Source organism: Plasmodium brasilianum, chromosome 4, assembly GCF_023973825.1.
Source record: "Plasmodium brasilianum strain Bolivian I chromosome 4, whole genome shotgun sequence".
Lineage (NCBI taxonomy): Eukaryota > Apicomplexa > Aconoidasida > Haemosporida > Plasmodiidae > Plasmodium > Plasmodium brasilianum.
In genome coordinates, this window is record NC_090117.1 from 140218 (window position 1) to 158632 (window position 18415).

Here is an 18415-nt window from a genome sequence, read left to right on the forward strand (position 1 = left end):
TAAATATAATATTATCTTCAGTACATTTTCATGGATTGTACTTGCCACAACTCTACAAATAATTTATTATAATTCATATATTATTAATTCACAACTTTAGATAAAATACTAAATATAAAAAATTATTAACAAGATATCTTCAATACCATGATGTCCTATATTGGAAACAAATAACAAAAAGAGCATAATAAAAAAGAAACCTACTATCAGCATTAATAATGATTTGGTCTATACATTATTTGTTTTCAGACAAATAAATTAAAAAATATTATTTGCATTAGTACAGATAATAATATTTATATGTGATAGAATGCATTAAAAAGAAAAAAAATTCAATACTTTCATTAATTATAATTTTACACAATAAATTTTATTTTTCTTGCTGACGTAACCTAAATATATTTTTTTATTGTAAGTTATTTGGATTGTTCATTGTAATGTGAATATTAATTTTATGTAAAAATATATACTTCATTGTCATATAACTCCGAAATATAAATAAAATATATCCGCACTTGTAATATATTTATTTAAGGTAATAAATAATAAAATATATATAAATTAAATGAATAGTAAAGTTTTCTGTTATTATATAACACATATATATATTCTTATGTACATAGTATTTTTCTAATTTATTTATATTAATATATATTCATTAAAAATTATTCTATTTACAAATAAAAGAAGTAAATTTGTATTTTTTTTTTATATCTTTATTTACAGTGAACTAGTGTATTGATATAGAATCATGATGGAAAATTTGCTTTACTTCCGTAATTTTTACTTTTATTATGCATAAAATATTTATTTATTATAAAATAAGTGATAATACAACTACGTAACAATTAATTATAAATAATTTCTAATTATTCCTTTAAATCTAGTAACTGAATGAAGTAGATTTATCGAAAAAAAGTTATGTTTTCAGAGATGAATTTAAAGGAATTAAAATAAATTTTACAACTACATATTATACTTTAGAAAATGTTAAAAACAAAAAAAAATTAGCGAAGTATGACTACAAACGGTTAATTATCTAATTAAGGATAATTCTGCACCAGTATATTATGATCAAGCTAATTCTTATACTTCACTATAAAGCTGTATAAGAATATACTACAAAAGGTTCAATAAATATGAAGGAAGTTTTATTTTAAATAAAAGTCACAAAGAACCATTATTATTATCATATGGTGCACACGATTTTAGTGAAATAAAAAATAAATTTTTGAATAACCGAAAAGCATTCAAAAAAAAATTGTAGTACATATAATTGTAAGAGTAACTCTTATTGAGTAAAAAACCGTACGGAATAAAGGGACTGCTTTATAGAAAAAAATGAATATATTCAGAGTAAGAAAAGCTTCATTGTTCAAAATTTCAACAAGAATTCATTATTACAATTTTCATTCAAAAATTGGAATATAATGAAACTTGAAACAATGAAATTCTTTAATGCTAAGTTTTCGTTTCGTCTATATGTAAAGTGGTTGTACCTCAAAAAAAAGAAAAATACAATTTGAGAATAAGTATTAACTAACACTAAAGATCTACCTGTAGTCAAATTGAATATTTAAACAGAATCAGAATCTTAACATAAAAAGTAATTATAAACATAAGATTAAAACAAAGATACTAGAATTAATCAAAGGGAAGACATAAAATTTTCACGAGATGAATCATCAGAAACTCACCACGTTCTAAATCTGCAAAAGGAATACACCAGATAATATCACATTACAGCCTCAAATTCCTGAAGAATCAAGAGTACTTTCTAATCTAGAAACTACTTTATTACCTGCTGAAGAATCAAATGCTATATCAGCTCTCTCTCCTCCTTAACCTTCTAAAAATCCAAGTTTAACTAATAATACTTGTTTTATTATTGGTCGAATAAATACAATAAATAACATCCCTAATTAAAAAGCTACTAAAGATCCAGAAGAAAATTCACATAACATAAAAATATCATCTACTGTAGTAATTTTCCTAATTACTACTACATTTTTCTTTTTTGTTAGAGTAAAATAAAAAAAAAATATTTGAAGTAAGTTAGGAATTTTATTAGTGTAATAATTCATAATATAAATCTGTTTCTTTTTTATATTATAGAACAGTTTATTAGGAAAGTTTTAAAAAAAAATAAAAGAAGACAACTAAAATTACTTAGATTACTAGTACCTTCATTTCCTGACAGTAAAAGTACATTTTATATACATAAATAGCTGGAACAATCATTATACAATAAAAAAGAAATCATAAATAATTAAAATAAACATAAACATAACACGAAAAACAATGTAAATTTTTCAAAGCGAAAAAAGCATAGGACAAAAACTATTATAGAAGTACTAGAAAAATACATAAATGAAGAACTACAATATAACAAAGGAGAATTTGTAGAAATAAGACTAAACGAGTTCACAAAAGAGGAACGTACATTCACTCCTAATTTAAGAAATGATGAACAGATAATAGATAACATTAATAGTAAAAGTATTATTGAAACAAAAAATTATATTGAATAAATGCGGAGAAAGACATTGAAATCTTTTTGAAATCTTTTTGAACATATGAAAAAAGTACATTGGTTTACTAGTTTGAAAAGGAATTGGAAAAGAAAACAACCGTATGTAATAAAATCTGAAGAGTTAATAAGATAATCGTCAAACGAAACTCAAAAATTTACATTTTTAGAAAGGGAATAAGACCTACGGACACAGTGGATATCAAAAAAGTGTATGATTATATAAAAATACTTGGAATAGGAATGAATAAACGAATTAACACAAGAATTACACAATATATCAGAAATATATGAAACCGAAAAAGCTAAAAATGATATATCACTAATAAAATTAAAAGAATTGTAATAAAGAGTTATGCAAAATTATATAAATATATAAAAAAACAATTACTATTTAAACTATGTATTCTCCTATTTATAGTGATATTGGAAATATTATAAAAAGAGAATTTTATAGAATATAGGGAAATGCATTTTCATAATTCCATAAATGAATGGAAGACAAAACAAATATTAGTGTGGACATCAGGAATTACACAAGACACAACTGATATAAACGCATATGTTTTGAAAAATAGAGAAAATAAGGACAATATTGGCTTATATTGAAAGGATTTAGAAAGGGGATAAATAATTGGATAAGAGAAATTCATACATATGTGAATTCCATAGTTAATGATTCGGAAGTAGAAAAATAAACTAAAATATCACAAAAACAAGTTTTATAAATTCGTAGGTATACATCCAAAATATATTCTAACGATATTTTCTGGAAAATATTTGTTGTCAATGAAAAATATTTCTTAAATATTCTGATATTATAATGGAACAAAAATAAGAAAAAGGATATAAAGTAATGAGCAATATAAAGGAAAAATCACCCGTGAAATTCAATGAAATGTATGAAGGTGTTTAAAAAAATATTCCTAATACATATAATTTTTTTTTACTTAAGAATAGATATAAAAAATTTATATTATTCCTTTATTAAATAAAAATAAGTTGATTTTAATGTATACATAAAAAAAAAAAAATTTATTTTTTTGAATTAATTATTATAATATGAATTTACGAAATTTTAATCAGTGTTTTTTATTCGATTGAATAATAAACAATTTTTTTAGTAAAATTGTAAGATATGATTAATTTTTAATTTATCATTTTAACATGTACATTATTTTCCTATATATATGTATAGATAGATCAGATTAAAATAAAATATTTATAATCAAGTTCCCACAATAGTAATTAAAAAAAGTATTATTACACTACATAAAAATTGTTTTAAATATATACATATATATGTAGCAAATTTTTTTCAGTTCCCCCTAAATAATTAATTTGTTTAAATATCCATTATATGATTTATTATTGATACTTTCTAACTATAGAATATTAGGTTTTACCTAAAGAATTATTTATTCATAGCATGTATAATAATAATATAATTTTTAATACACCGCAGACAAAAAACGTATCACCTTTTTTGATAATATATAATTTTTTGATATTAATATATAAAGTCACATGTTATGTTTAATAGCACTTTTTGATATATACAATATAACACAATATAAATTATAATAAATTTTGTATTAACCTAATATGTAATTATGCAAATAAATAAATTATTTTTTGAACTATAAGATACACTGTTACGCTATATATTCAATAAACAATTTTACGTTATAGAGATAAAATACAATTAATAAAAACATGTTTTATTCTTTTATTTGGAAACTCTGAATTTGTAAAATAAAAGAAAAAAAGGTTTAAATGTGTCACCTGGTCTATAACTTCCTTTTTGTTATTAATCTAAGCTTTATTGTATCCTAAATATTACATATGAAACCTAATATAAAAGACAAATATATTTAAGGTATATAGGAAATATTAGTATTGTCTCTAAATTAAATATAGGGGATAATTCTAAGGAATAAAATAGCTTTATGATTCATAATTAAATAATTATAAGTGTACATATATATTCTATAATTCATTTATTCATAAATGTATGAAAAACATAATACTCATCAATATATAACAAATAATTTATTATTATTCTGTAATAAAGTAATAATGGTTAAAGTTGTAAGAATTAAGAAGTGAAGTTACATTATATATTCTTATTCTATTACTTATTATTATTTTTTAAATAGGTTAATTTTAAAATTATAAATTATACTATTATCTTTTTATCTTATATTTTTATTTATATCTTTTTGTGTTATATAATATTATATAATTGCAAAAATATATATATATATTGTTAAATTAACCTTTATAATTAAAAATGTTTATTTAGAAAATTAGACAACAGTCAAAAGTAAATTATCTCAAAATTTTTAACTAATTTTAAAATAGGTTCATACTATATCATATAAAACATAGAAAAAATAAGTTCTATGTTACTATTAGATTAAATTCTATGCTGTATTTATTTTATCAGTTATTCTTCCTTTTTTGTCTATGCTCAATTTATAACTTTCTTGTATTTATAATTATATATAATTTCATTTCATTATCAATATTTATCTAATAGGCATATATCGTTCTCATATTCTGAAGATTATTTATGTTAAATATGTATAATAACAAAGGTCACCATAAATGAAAATAATAATATTGGTCAATACTTTCCAAATAATAAGTGTTCCATATTTCTTTTTATAGTCATTTTTTAATGCCTTATTAGAATGTACAAAAAAATTTTAAAATACAGTCTTTGTCCATACATTCACTTTAACACTACATTGGAATAATAATATTTAAAATATAAAGTATTATTATTCTATTATATATATACATTAAAAAACTATTGCATATAAATTTTTACCATACACACATTTGTTTTAATTTTTACTAATTTGTTATTTAGTGTTGCGTTCAAAATGTATCACAAAAGACAAAATATACATTAAGATAAATAATTTTTTTTTATGTAAATTAACTTAGTAATACATACTATATATATAGTATACGAATAAATAATTTTCTTAAGTTTGGCTTCATAGTACTAATATACTATATAAGACCTAATCTAAAAGTACCAAAAATATAAAACTAATATTATGGCGCATTTTTTGATGTTTTGGGAATGAACCTTAAACTTCTATTACATCTTATACAAAGCTATAAATTTACTTAATATAATTAAGAATACTATCTTTTAAAAACATTATGAAAAACATTTTTACAAACTAACAGATATTGTTGTTTTCATAAAATAAAAATTATTTATTCATACATGTATATACTGGATAATTTTATAGAGAATCTCGAAAAGATTTATATTTTTTTAAATAAAATTATTAAGTAAATTATTATTGAGCTTTACGTGTAAAGTATATTACCATTCAATTTGTAGATGCCTGTAGTCCCAATTTATTTATAAATATATAAAAAAAAATTATTATACACATAAATTTATTATATATTTTATAAATATAAAATAATAAATTAACATAGAAAACTACTTTTTTAAATATCAATTTATGTATAATTAATTATACATATATATATATAATTTTTTAACAAACTGTTCTTTTATACATTTAAGTAGAAATATACATGAATAAACATTAATAAATAATTTATTATATATTTAATAAATATAAAATAAATGAATTTAACTTATTTATTTCTGTTCATAAATCAAAAGTATTTTATAATTAGCAGATAAGTTTATAATATTATATTAAGAAATATAGTAAAAAAATAATATATGGAATAATCGTCAATAAAAAATTCATTGTTAAAATTACATTGTAAAAATAATGTAAATAAATTTAACTTATTTTTTCTTTACTACTTTTTATAGATATTAATATTTTTTAGTTCACAATCTTGATATAATTCTTCCAATATATTTAATGAATCGATTTTTCTATCTTTTCATATAACACATATATAAATAATAATTACATGTTAAATTACCATAAGAATGTTAATTATTTATATATAAATTTGTTTTTTCAAGTATATTTGCTATTTTAATTATAAGAATTTAAAAAAATATATTTTGTGCTTGTTTGAATATGCATTTTTACTATAATTTCGTATATTTTTAACATTGAACTTTTTGATTAATGTCCATATACTGTAATAATGATAATTTTAAATTAAAATTAAATTTAGACAATGCTACACCACGTTAGTAAATTATATACTTCTAAATTATTTTTAAAAAATATAACAGTAATTTATCTTAAAACAATAAATGTAACCTTAACAAAAAATACTATGTATTGTTCTAAGGTGATTTATTGAATACTCATTCTTAAAATATATAATTACATATAAGTTCCATATTTTACATTCATATTAATCAAATTTGAATTTTATCATTATTATTTCATATGTATATGTATATATATATATATATATTTTTTTTTGTTATTTTAATTATTATATATAAGTAAAATTATTTTTAAAAATTTTGTATAATATATTAGATGACTTTAAAATATTTTTCTTTATTTTGAAATTAACAAAAAAATTCTGAGTGACATATTTTCTAACTCCCCGATTTCACGACACTTTTCCTGTAATTTTAATATATTTTATCAATTTTTATATCCAAATTAAGAAGAAAGTTTACTGATATGAGTAGAAATATAAGTATTAATAAATTTTATTAAATAAATTAATCACAGTTTCACTAGTTGTAATAATGTTATATATATTGTAATGATTCAAAAATTATTTTTAAATGTATTATTTTAATTAATACAAATTTTACTTAAAAAAATTACTATACCATTTTTATTTAATGCATTTTTTTTCTTTTTATTTTTGAATATATTTTATAATTAATTTTATATTAAAGAAAGCAAAAAAGTTTTAAATTTTGAAGTGATAGAAAGTATTAAACAAAAATTAAAACAAATTCTCCATTGAATATTATCGAAAAAATTATATTGCTAAAAATTAAACTACCATAAATGATTTAGAATCCATAAATAAATTCTACATAGTGATAGAAACAAATAAACTCTTTTTCTTTACCCTATCAATATGAATATGCCATTGTTCCTATGAGGCAGAACAATTGCTGTAATTCATAATATTTATATATTTTTTGTAATATTATATTTTTACCTTAAAACTAATATTATATTTATATGTAAGTTATCATGTTCTCTTAAACATTATATATAGATTCACCTAATTTTTGCTAAACTACTCGAAAATCATGCAAAAAGAAAATCAACTTAAATCATACATCATATATAGTAGTAAGCACATTATTAGATGCTGTAACATACAAATATTTTCAACAAACAAACATTCATTTAAAAGAGAATTTTCAACATAATTTTGAAAATTCTATTGATTCATCAGCATTTGTTAATTATCTTGAATAATATAAAGGAGAATTAAAAGAACTAATTTGAAGGAAAAAACATAATTCAAAAGATAAATATATATTGTCATTGATATGTAAACAGCTAAAGAAATCGGATGATAAATATGAAAATACAGTATATGAAGTATTCGGTAATGCATATCCAACGTCAGATCAATTCGAAGATAGGTCTTTAGGTAAATATTTTAAAAATTTTCTAATGACTGATTCTACAATATTAATATCATTTTCCATTTTTTTAATATTTATCTTAAAAAATACTGTACAAAAAGGTTTATTTATAGAATTTTCATTTGTGCCACTATCTGTACTTTAGTTTGGATTTAAAATAGTAAAAACTACTAATAAACCATAAGTATAACTAGTTAAATATGTATAAAAAAAATTTCTAAACATATATAAGGATCATAATTAAAAGAAATTCTTGGAAAACGTTAAATAGAATACATTTATTTTAATATACATAAAATTGTGTATATTTAATAATATATATATTCTCAAAACCCCATTATTGTGTAATGTATTATTTGTATTCAATTTTTATCCTAAAAAAATGTTTTAACTTTATTCTAATTTCTACTAATGTTAATGTATCATTTATAACTATGGTGTTTTTTTAAATTATTAGTTTTGTTTAACTATTATAAGAAAATAGAAATATTCAAATTTTTCTTTTTTTTTTATTAATTTTTTTTCTTATATATATATTATAAAATCTCTTATATATCTTTGTTTTGTTTATTTTTTCGAAGTTTTATATTTAGACTATTTGTTTTAATGAGTTTATAATTTATTGTATATTTGTTTATTTTATTACATATGTTTTAATTTATATTTAAAATTTTAAAGATATAACATTATTAATACCTATACTTCTCTCCTTAGTGTGAATACATTAAATGAAACAGTAAACATGCATCTTTTATGTTAATTATGATAATTTTGTATATACAATCAGCATAATTGACACAAAATTTTTTTAATTATATATAGTAATTAATTTCGTAATAATTTTTACTTAACAGAAATTTTTTTTATTTGGGAATTTTAATTTTTTCATTTGAATTATATTCATCGTCGGACATATGAATATAGAATATAATTACTTCTTTTATACCGCAAACACTAAACTGATTTCATTTACATTTTTTAAGTATCCATATCAGCGTGAATCAATATATTATGTTATTTTTCGTACGTCTTATGACATGCTATTTCAGTAGTAATTTTTTATTTTATTTATCTTATAAAGTCTTATGGTCTATGCACTTCTTTATTTAATACTCCACATAATATAGAATATTAAATAAGAATGAAATTAATTTGACGTTATATATATATATATATCATTATTTACATTATATACTTATTAATTGTAATCAGTTTTTCTTTAATAAGTCAAATGCTATAAGTTGTCTAAATATATTTTGACCTTTGACAAATAATGTTAAATACATACAATAATATTCATTTTGCACATTATTATTTTCTCTTATAAATATTTCAAAAAAATTTGACCGAAATTTACTTCAAAAATTATGGATACTAACACAACCTCTGTTTGTGTAAAAAGATAAAATTTCCCAGAAAAGCACAGTTCATCATTTATATTATTAATATCATTAAATTTTAAACAAATATTCTACAAAAGTTCTTTCTAAAAGAAAAAAAAATAAATAGGTAAATAAAATAATATGATATAATATAATAAATTAAACTAAGTAAAATACTATCTATGAAATTATGAATGTAAAAAATTATAATAATAGAAGAGGCTGATTTTTTAAAAACTTTACTTAACACGAAGTAATAAGGTGCACGACATGAAACAATAGTTTGCTATAGAAAATTTTTAACTTATAATATTTAATTCTACGAATATTATACATGTATTGTAATGCAACTAAATAATAATAATATTAAAAGAATCTTTGAAAAGAATTACTTATTTTATTATAATTCATGTTATCCAATTTTTTTGTTAAATAGGAAACAATAATTTATTTATGCTTTCCCTATTTATATGAGAACAGAATATAATAATTTATATGAATGCTGGTTCTTAATACTATATAAAATAGGACATTACCTTCTTATTAAAAGATTTATTAAATACTCATTTACTAGATAAATTATAATTTGTTAATAATATTTTCATTTTATATATGTTCCATTCTTAATAATCTTATTTTATTATTTATTTTTTTTTAACTTTTCAAATATTATACTTTTTTAAGAATAAAATATTATTCTTAATTGAAGAATTTTCAAAATTAATATATAGTACTTTTAGATGATAATAATGTAATGTAAACAATAAAAATATAAAGATATTATATATATTAATTTCATTGATTTTCTTATATAATAAAAAAATAGTTTTAAATTGCATGGAACAATGCAGTTATATATATATAACAAATATAATCATATGCAATATTTTCTTATTTAATTAATTAGTGAGATATATAAAAATATTCTAATTAACTTAGCAAATTATGTATACTCACACTACCCGTTTCGGATACACAAAATAAATAAAAAAGAAAAAGTAGACTATATATAAGGGCTTTTATTTACAAAATGTTCATCAAATATATGATGGATAATATTAGCCAATTGTGACAAAATATAATTTAAATTGCTCTGTAAATTTCTCTTTTTAAATATTATTGTTTTTTAATATATATATGAGTTACTAAAATATCTATAATTCAATGAAAAATATGATGTACTTTCTTACCAAATATAAATAGAGACGAGCAATTTTTAAAAATTTTTTAAAAATATAATTAAAAATATTTTATAAAAATGTGTTCGTTAAATGAAGTTAAATAAATATATATTTATATATATATATATATATATATATATATAAGATTTTATAATTTTCAATATGTATATGAACAAAATATATAAAGTAAAACTCACAGAGAAAAAAATGTTAAAAAGATTTATCTATTATGGTATTAAATTTTGTCCTTAAAAGAATATGTATAAGAAAATAAAACATACATATAATTCCTGATTAAAAATGTACCATTTAAATATAATTGATTCTATTACAAAAATAATTTTTATTTGTAACACTTTGCAATATAAGAAAATTTATGTATAATTACCTCATATATAAGTACATATATAAATATGTTTTATACATAAATTAACAATTTTAATATCATAATGTAATATATAATATTAATTAAAAATTAAAAAAAAAATAATTTATATATTTTATTTATAAATTTTTTTTAACATGATACAAATTTTCCATTTATTATTTTCACTTTTTGGGTCTCACAAGCCCTTATATATATATATAGCTTAATTATTAAGCAATGGTATTTTTCACTGTACACATCTCCGATAACTAGAAAAAATAATAAATATAATTTTCTCATGCTCTTAAATTTATAGACAAGAAAATTTTCTATTTAAGTATAATCATCAAAAGCACTAATATATATACTTCTTGTAAAAAAAAATGTTTTATTCATTACTTTTTTAATTATATACTTTATAGATATACGATTATACATTTTTTCAATCCTATCATAACGAATCAATTAACGAAAATAAAATTCATTTTTGTAAATTACACATTTATCATTAATCCGTATTTATTTATTTTTACTATACTAAAAAAGGAATTATTATTATTATAAATATATTTATAATTCTTATCTTATATTTTGGGTATTCAGAATACTTTTAATGCTTTATTAATATTATTTTTAGCACCTTTATGGAGAAACTTATATAACCAGTCAAAAATAATTATTTATGCTTTTTCAGTTATAAAAAAACTTTTATTTATTTTTGTTTCCATTATTTTCAATTACGCCTTTACATATATACAATACATTAATATAAAATTATTATTATCACAAAAAAAAAGTATAGTTGTAATTGTAACCGTTAGTAGCTTGCCAAATTTAGATCATTAGTGTGCTCACATGTTTCAGTAATAAAAAGTAAAAATAGAAATATACAATATGTATTTATAAATTTTCTTTATAGTATACATTTATGTAAACTTTATAAAATTTAATTAAAGGTATATTAAAAGTAAGAAAAATATTACATATACTTAGATATTACTTAGTTACAACGATTTATAACTACCTTATGAACTTTTACATTATTCCTCAGAAATGATTCTAATTTTATTTATTTTCATGGAGAGTTTCCTTCGTCAGATAAATAACATTAATTAATGTGATAGTAAAAATAATAGAAAAAGTATATGAAATTATGAAAAATGTTTTTGATTATATAAAGTAAGCATTAGTATTTCTCTAAAAAACATACATATTCTTTTATAAACCATTCTGTTCTAATAAAATAAAATTTATTGTTACATAGAAATCTGCGAAATTACGTATATTTTTTAAAGCACTATAATGATGAGATTTATATATATGTATAATGTTTTTACAAAGTTATAAATTATTTCTAAATCAGAGTACTAACTGTTATTATTTAATAGGACATTAAAGGATTCTTAATTTTTATAATAGTTCTTTTTAAAAATGCATATAAATGTGCATAGAGAAAAATATTAACATATTAAAAAAAATGGAGTAAAAAGATATTTAGCATAAAAGTATTCTTTGCAGCTAAACAATATCAAGTATATTTATAGCAATATATTTTTACAAATAAAAGTAACAAAAAGAATATATATATATAAGATATATAAAAGGATGATAAAAAATATTTAGGAATATAGATTATTTACTAATTTTTATTATGAAATAATTTATAAAAAATTCGTGTAATTCTTTTTTAATACTTACTATTAAAGTCATATTTTTAAGAGAAAATATAAAAAATTAATATTTTCAAATTCGTAAATATTTTATATAATGAGAATATTATTACATATCTTATAAATTTTACTCTATACATCTTTACAATAGGATTTATAATAATAAATATCTTATTTTATTCAAACAAATATTATTACTGATCAAAAAAAAGTTATCTTAAGTTTATTTGAAAAAAAAAAAATTAAAAGAAAAAAATTAATATATTTAAAAGAAATAACAAAAATAGTTTTTACAGATAAATATATTTCTTTAAACACTAAATCAATTTGAAAATCTGTCTTAATTATAATTCATTCTATTATATAATACGTAGATATTAAAATATTTTTAAGGGTATAATTTTAGTATTTTTTATATTGTTTTATGATTTGAAACACATATATTTTAAATAATTAAACAAAATTTTTTACATAAAAATTAGTGAAAGTAAAAACTTCTATTATGTATATTAAAAAATAAATTACAAAAATATATAAAATCTATTCAATGCACTGAAATTAATAAATTAATTTTTTTACCTTCTCAAGAATTCTATGTCATATGGATCTTCTTAAAATTTTTTCCTTTTTCTCTATTATTTTTATAAAAATATTTAATGATTTATTTGTTTAATTATGTCAAGAATAAAAACAATAATCCCTTTTTGTCGTCAATTTAATTTATCATATATATTTAAATATATATTTATAAAATATTATTTAATCAAGATTATGTGAACAATAACTAAATGATAAGTATACATATCCTGTTATTCATTAAAATAACCTAGTAATACCCAAAATCAATAATTCTGAACTAACAATTTCTATTAAAAATTAAATAACACAGATAAATACTTAATATTTCATAGAAATAATTTGGACCGTAAACATTGAAATATTTAATTTGTTCTGGATTAAATGTATAAAACATAAATTTATAGTATTATTAAATATACATATTAACATTTTTTAATTTCTTTTAGATATAATATCATGTATTATACTCACTTTTCCTGAATATGTGTTCTATAATGATTTATCATGCTTCTTCCAATAAATAATGTTATTAATGTTATATAATTATAACCTATATAATTTCTTTTTCCAAGTATATTGTTTTAAAATAAATGATAGAGTATTACATATATTTTCACACACAATTTTATTTTCCTATTGTTACATTAATTAACCGCTTTACATTGGTATTTACTATAATTCAATTACTTTTTTTCAACTATTCTAATACTACCAATAGAATCATAAAAATATATCACCACAAATATATATGCATTAATTAAACACGAAAATGCGTGAAATTTCTTTATTCATCTAATGTTTTTTTACAATAATATTTTTCTTATTTTACGATAGTACTACATTAATATTAATTTTTGTTTTATTAATCAACTATGTTCAAAAACCACTTAACGCATTTATACAGTATATAATCATACAAACATTTAACTTATATAAGAATAATAAAAATAAAATAAAATAAACAAATAAGTTAAATTAATTAATCCGTTTTATATAAAACGCATAATTCAATGAATATACAAAAAAAATTGAAGAACAAACATAAATAAAATAACCAATTTTATTCACTAAGTTCTTATTACTTTTCTTATATATAAATATTAGTAAGAGGACTCATTCAAAAACAATTAAAAAAAAATAAGCCTAATATTATATTTTACAATTTATAGTAGAACCTACTATTAATCATAAATTTTACAGTAATATAATGCATAAATATAATAATATTTATAATTAAACAGAAAAATATATCAGAATAAAATTATTAAAATGAACACAACGGATGCTTATTATTAATCCTCTACTATTTAAAAAATCATAAAAGATGTATAACTTTTAGTACCTTACAAAAAAAATTTATTAATCTTTAAAAAAATTATTTTATAATAATAAAAAAATGAAAAAACCAAATTAAATTAATTATCATATATATTATATGAAATTACATATATAATGTAATTCATTAAGTTTCACTGGTTTTCTTATTTTTAATTTAATCCTTATCTCTTACAGAATAAATATATCTCTTAAGTAAAAAAAAAATGTATTGTGATAAGGTTGAGACAAAGCATAAATTATTTTTTATTTATATAACAAAAAAAAAAAAAAAAATACGTATATATATATACATATATACTATGTAATTACATTAATTCACTTTGATTCTTCATACGGAAAACAAGACACCTTTATTCTTAATTAAAAAAACTAATAATACTTTTTCTAATTACTTCAGAGAATAGTAATTTAAGACTAAAATATAATAAAAAATTATCTAGACTATTTTTCCCTCAATTACAAATATAAATTGGCACATACATCAAAAATAAAATATAAAATGTGCTTTAATATATTTGTATCAAGTTACATATATTTTTCAAAAAATTCTTGTTTTATACAGAAATATATATATATAAATATATAACGATATTGTGTTAAACTGAAAATATATTTTAAAATAAAATATGAATAACATTATAGGATTCTAATTTACAAAAAAATTAAAAGTGTAACTTTCTACTGTTGCAGATCAAAAAACTTCATCACCTACAGATCTATATATTATATCTATGAAACTCCATATATGTTTATTATTTGCGTATATCAATTAAAAAATTATAGAATTTAATCCTTATAAAAAACTACTTTACGTAAAGCAGGATATGCCCTATTATGTAAATCGCTTTTTATTTGCATTAACTTTTCATATTTTTCAGTCTTTCTGGAGATAAAAAAAAAAATCTCTACTAATACTGTGATCCATAATATAAATAATGGTGAAAATATTAAAAACCAATACTTAGCAGAAAATCTCCCCCTCTAATAAAAAGAATAACAAATAACGAAGCATATAATATTCCAAGTAATATATTCCACATAAATGAAGCAAAAAATGAATCAAATTATATATATATAGATTTATTTATAAATTTTAAATCACTATTTTCAGCTTCTCTAACTATATTTTCATAATTTATTTTCGTTATTATAACTTTGTCAAAATATGTTTTTCCCCAGGAGTACGCAGGAGACTTAGGGTCTCTACATTGTGCATGGCGTCCTCTATTTTCAAATGAACTTTTACAAGTTCGTTTAATTTTTCCTTTGATCCCATTATATTATTAGATATATCTTATATTTAGTATTTTCCAAAATTTGAACGCTTAACTCTTCTAAATTCTGCTATAAATCGATAAATTGTAGTATCTAATATTCTATAAACACTGTGCTTCTTATCCAAATTATTATAAAAGTTAACCTAAAAAAACGCATATTTAAGTTTAAAAAAAAATAAATGCTATCAATAAGCATTAATAAAAAAAAAAAATAATAAAAAATAAATAATTCTCGTATTTTTAATTATTATTATCATACCTCATCATTATTAAAATAACATATCAATCCTAAAAGGATAAACGCCGCAATTTTAATAAAAAAGAATAACTTAATTTACTTTTTCATAATACAGATTTTTAATAGTGTAATATAACCTGTTGAGAACGAATTAGTAATTATTTATTATTCGTTTATTAAGGATACTATATTTTCTTCTCTTTCTTCATAAAAAATTAATAATATGTATATAACTACAATGTATTTTATAGCATTGAAAATATAAATGAACTCTTAAATTTTTTATTAATTTTTATCCTTAATGATATTTATAAAAACCAATCATTAATTAAAATAATATTATTTGAATTCACTTATAAATATCTAAAATATATTATTAAATAATTTCATATGATACATTAATTATATAATTATTATATTAATCCATTTCACAATAAAAGAAAAAAATATATTATCTCCTAATATTTGAAACAATTTATATTAATAAATTATATAAAATACAGAACATAGATAATATAATGTTCCTTATAATAAGGAAATAATTGATAATTTTATTGTTTTCTAATTAATAATAATATTATTCTAAAAATTATATTTCGGAGCAAATGATTGTTATTGTTAAAAAATGTTAATTATCCTATCAATTTAATAATAGTACTAATAAACTAAAAAAGAATCATTTTTACAAATTTTGTTTTATACTATTTATAAAACTCTTATTCTTTATGATTTATTATATACTTAAAAAATCAGAATTATAGGATATTATTTAACGTACTAAAAAATATAATTTTTAAAAAAAAATAAAAGAACATTGAGTTCTTATATTTATGTTATAACAACTGAAAATTATAATTTTTAATTAAGTTTTATTTATAGCATTACTTCTATATGACAAATTTTGAAATTAATCCATATTGTTTATATATTTTTTTAAATAACTTATATACTTTTAGAAAAGATATTAATAAAATTAGAAAAAAAATCAGAAAAAAAAGAAAAGGATATTCAAAGTGAAATTGTTATAAAAATATTGCATACAATAGCATCATTTTATAGATATTTCAAATGAAATATATTTATTATATGAACATTATATACGTTGTATCATGTGTACGTAGTACATAAGAAAGAATAACAAAATAATATCGGAAAATATATAATTTCGTAATTTTACTGCTAGTAATTTTTGAACAAATATATTATTCCTTGTTTCATCAATTAAAAATTTATTATATTATTAACGTGTTTTATAAATGCAACTTATTGAACATAACATAAATTTCTGATAAAAATATCTTTAACAGAAAAATTGCAGTCTTCTAACATATTTATGTTCTTATATATCATAAGAGAAAGATAATGATAAATTACAAAAATATTACGTAATTACTAAATTAATATAATCATCGAATATGAAATTCATTTTTTTTTTTTTTAAATATTACTATTCTAAGGAAAATATTAAAAAATTCAAAAAAATAAAGTTGTAAAAAAGATAACATCATTTTATATACATCAATTTAAGTTAATATAGATATTATCCTGATATTTATAAAATAACTTATATAGTTACATTTAGTCTTTCACACATATTGTACATACCATATTTTTACTCTCAGTAAATATTTCTATATATAATAAATATTAAACCATTTAAAATTTTATAGTAATACATATATATGTATATTATATAATAAATTATGAAAAATAAGTGCACAATATAATAAAATATTGAAAGGAATTCTCCTTTAAATGAATTTTTTTTGTTTTAACATCATTCATTGTTTGTAAACATATTTTTAAGCTTTCTATTTTAAACAAAAATAGTTATTTATTTGTCTAAATTATTTATCATTTCTATAATAGTATATTATAAATAAATATTTTAATTAACTAGTAAAATGTTTAATTTTTCTTCTTAATAATTTTACGTAAAATTAGATAATTGTATTCTTATATATATGTGTAATGTTTACTCGCTTTTTGTATTATATATTAATTAAGCTTTATAAAAATATTGTTTAATATATAGTAATAAAATAATTTAAATATAAAATAATATTAAATTTAAATTTTTAAAATATTATTTTGATATTTATATATCTATATAGCACTTTATCTGTAAAAATAATTTATTTATATAAATTTTTAATTTATACTGAAAGTAATATTTTGTTTACATGGTTTCATATATAATTTACTTAACGAACACTTTAATTCTCTTTTCTACAAAGAAAAACTGTTTTAATTTTTACTCCCTTATAATTTAACATATAAATTATATTTTTTACTATTTGTAAAAAGTCCTCAT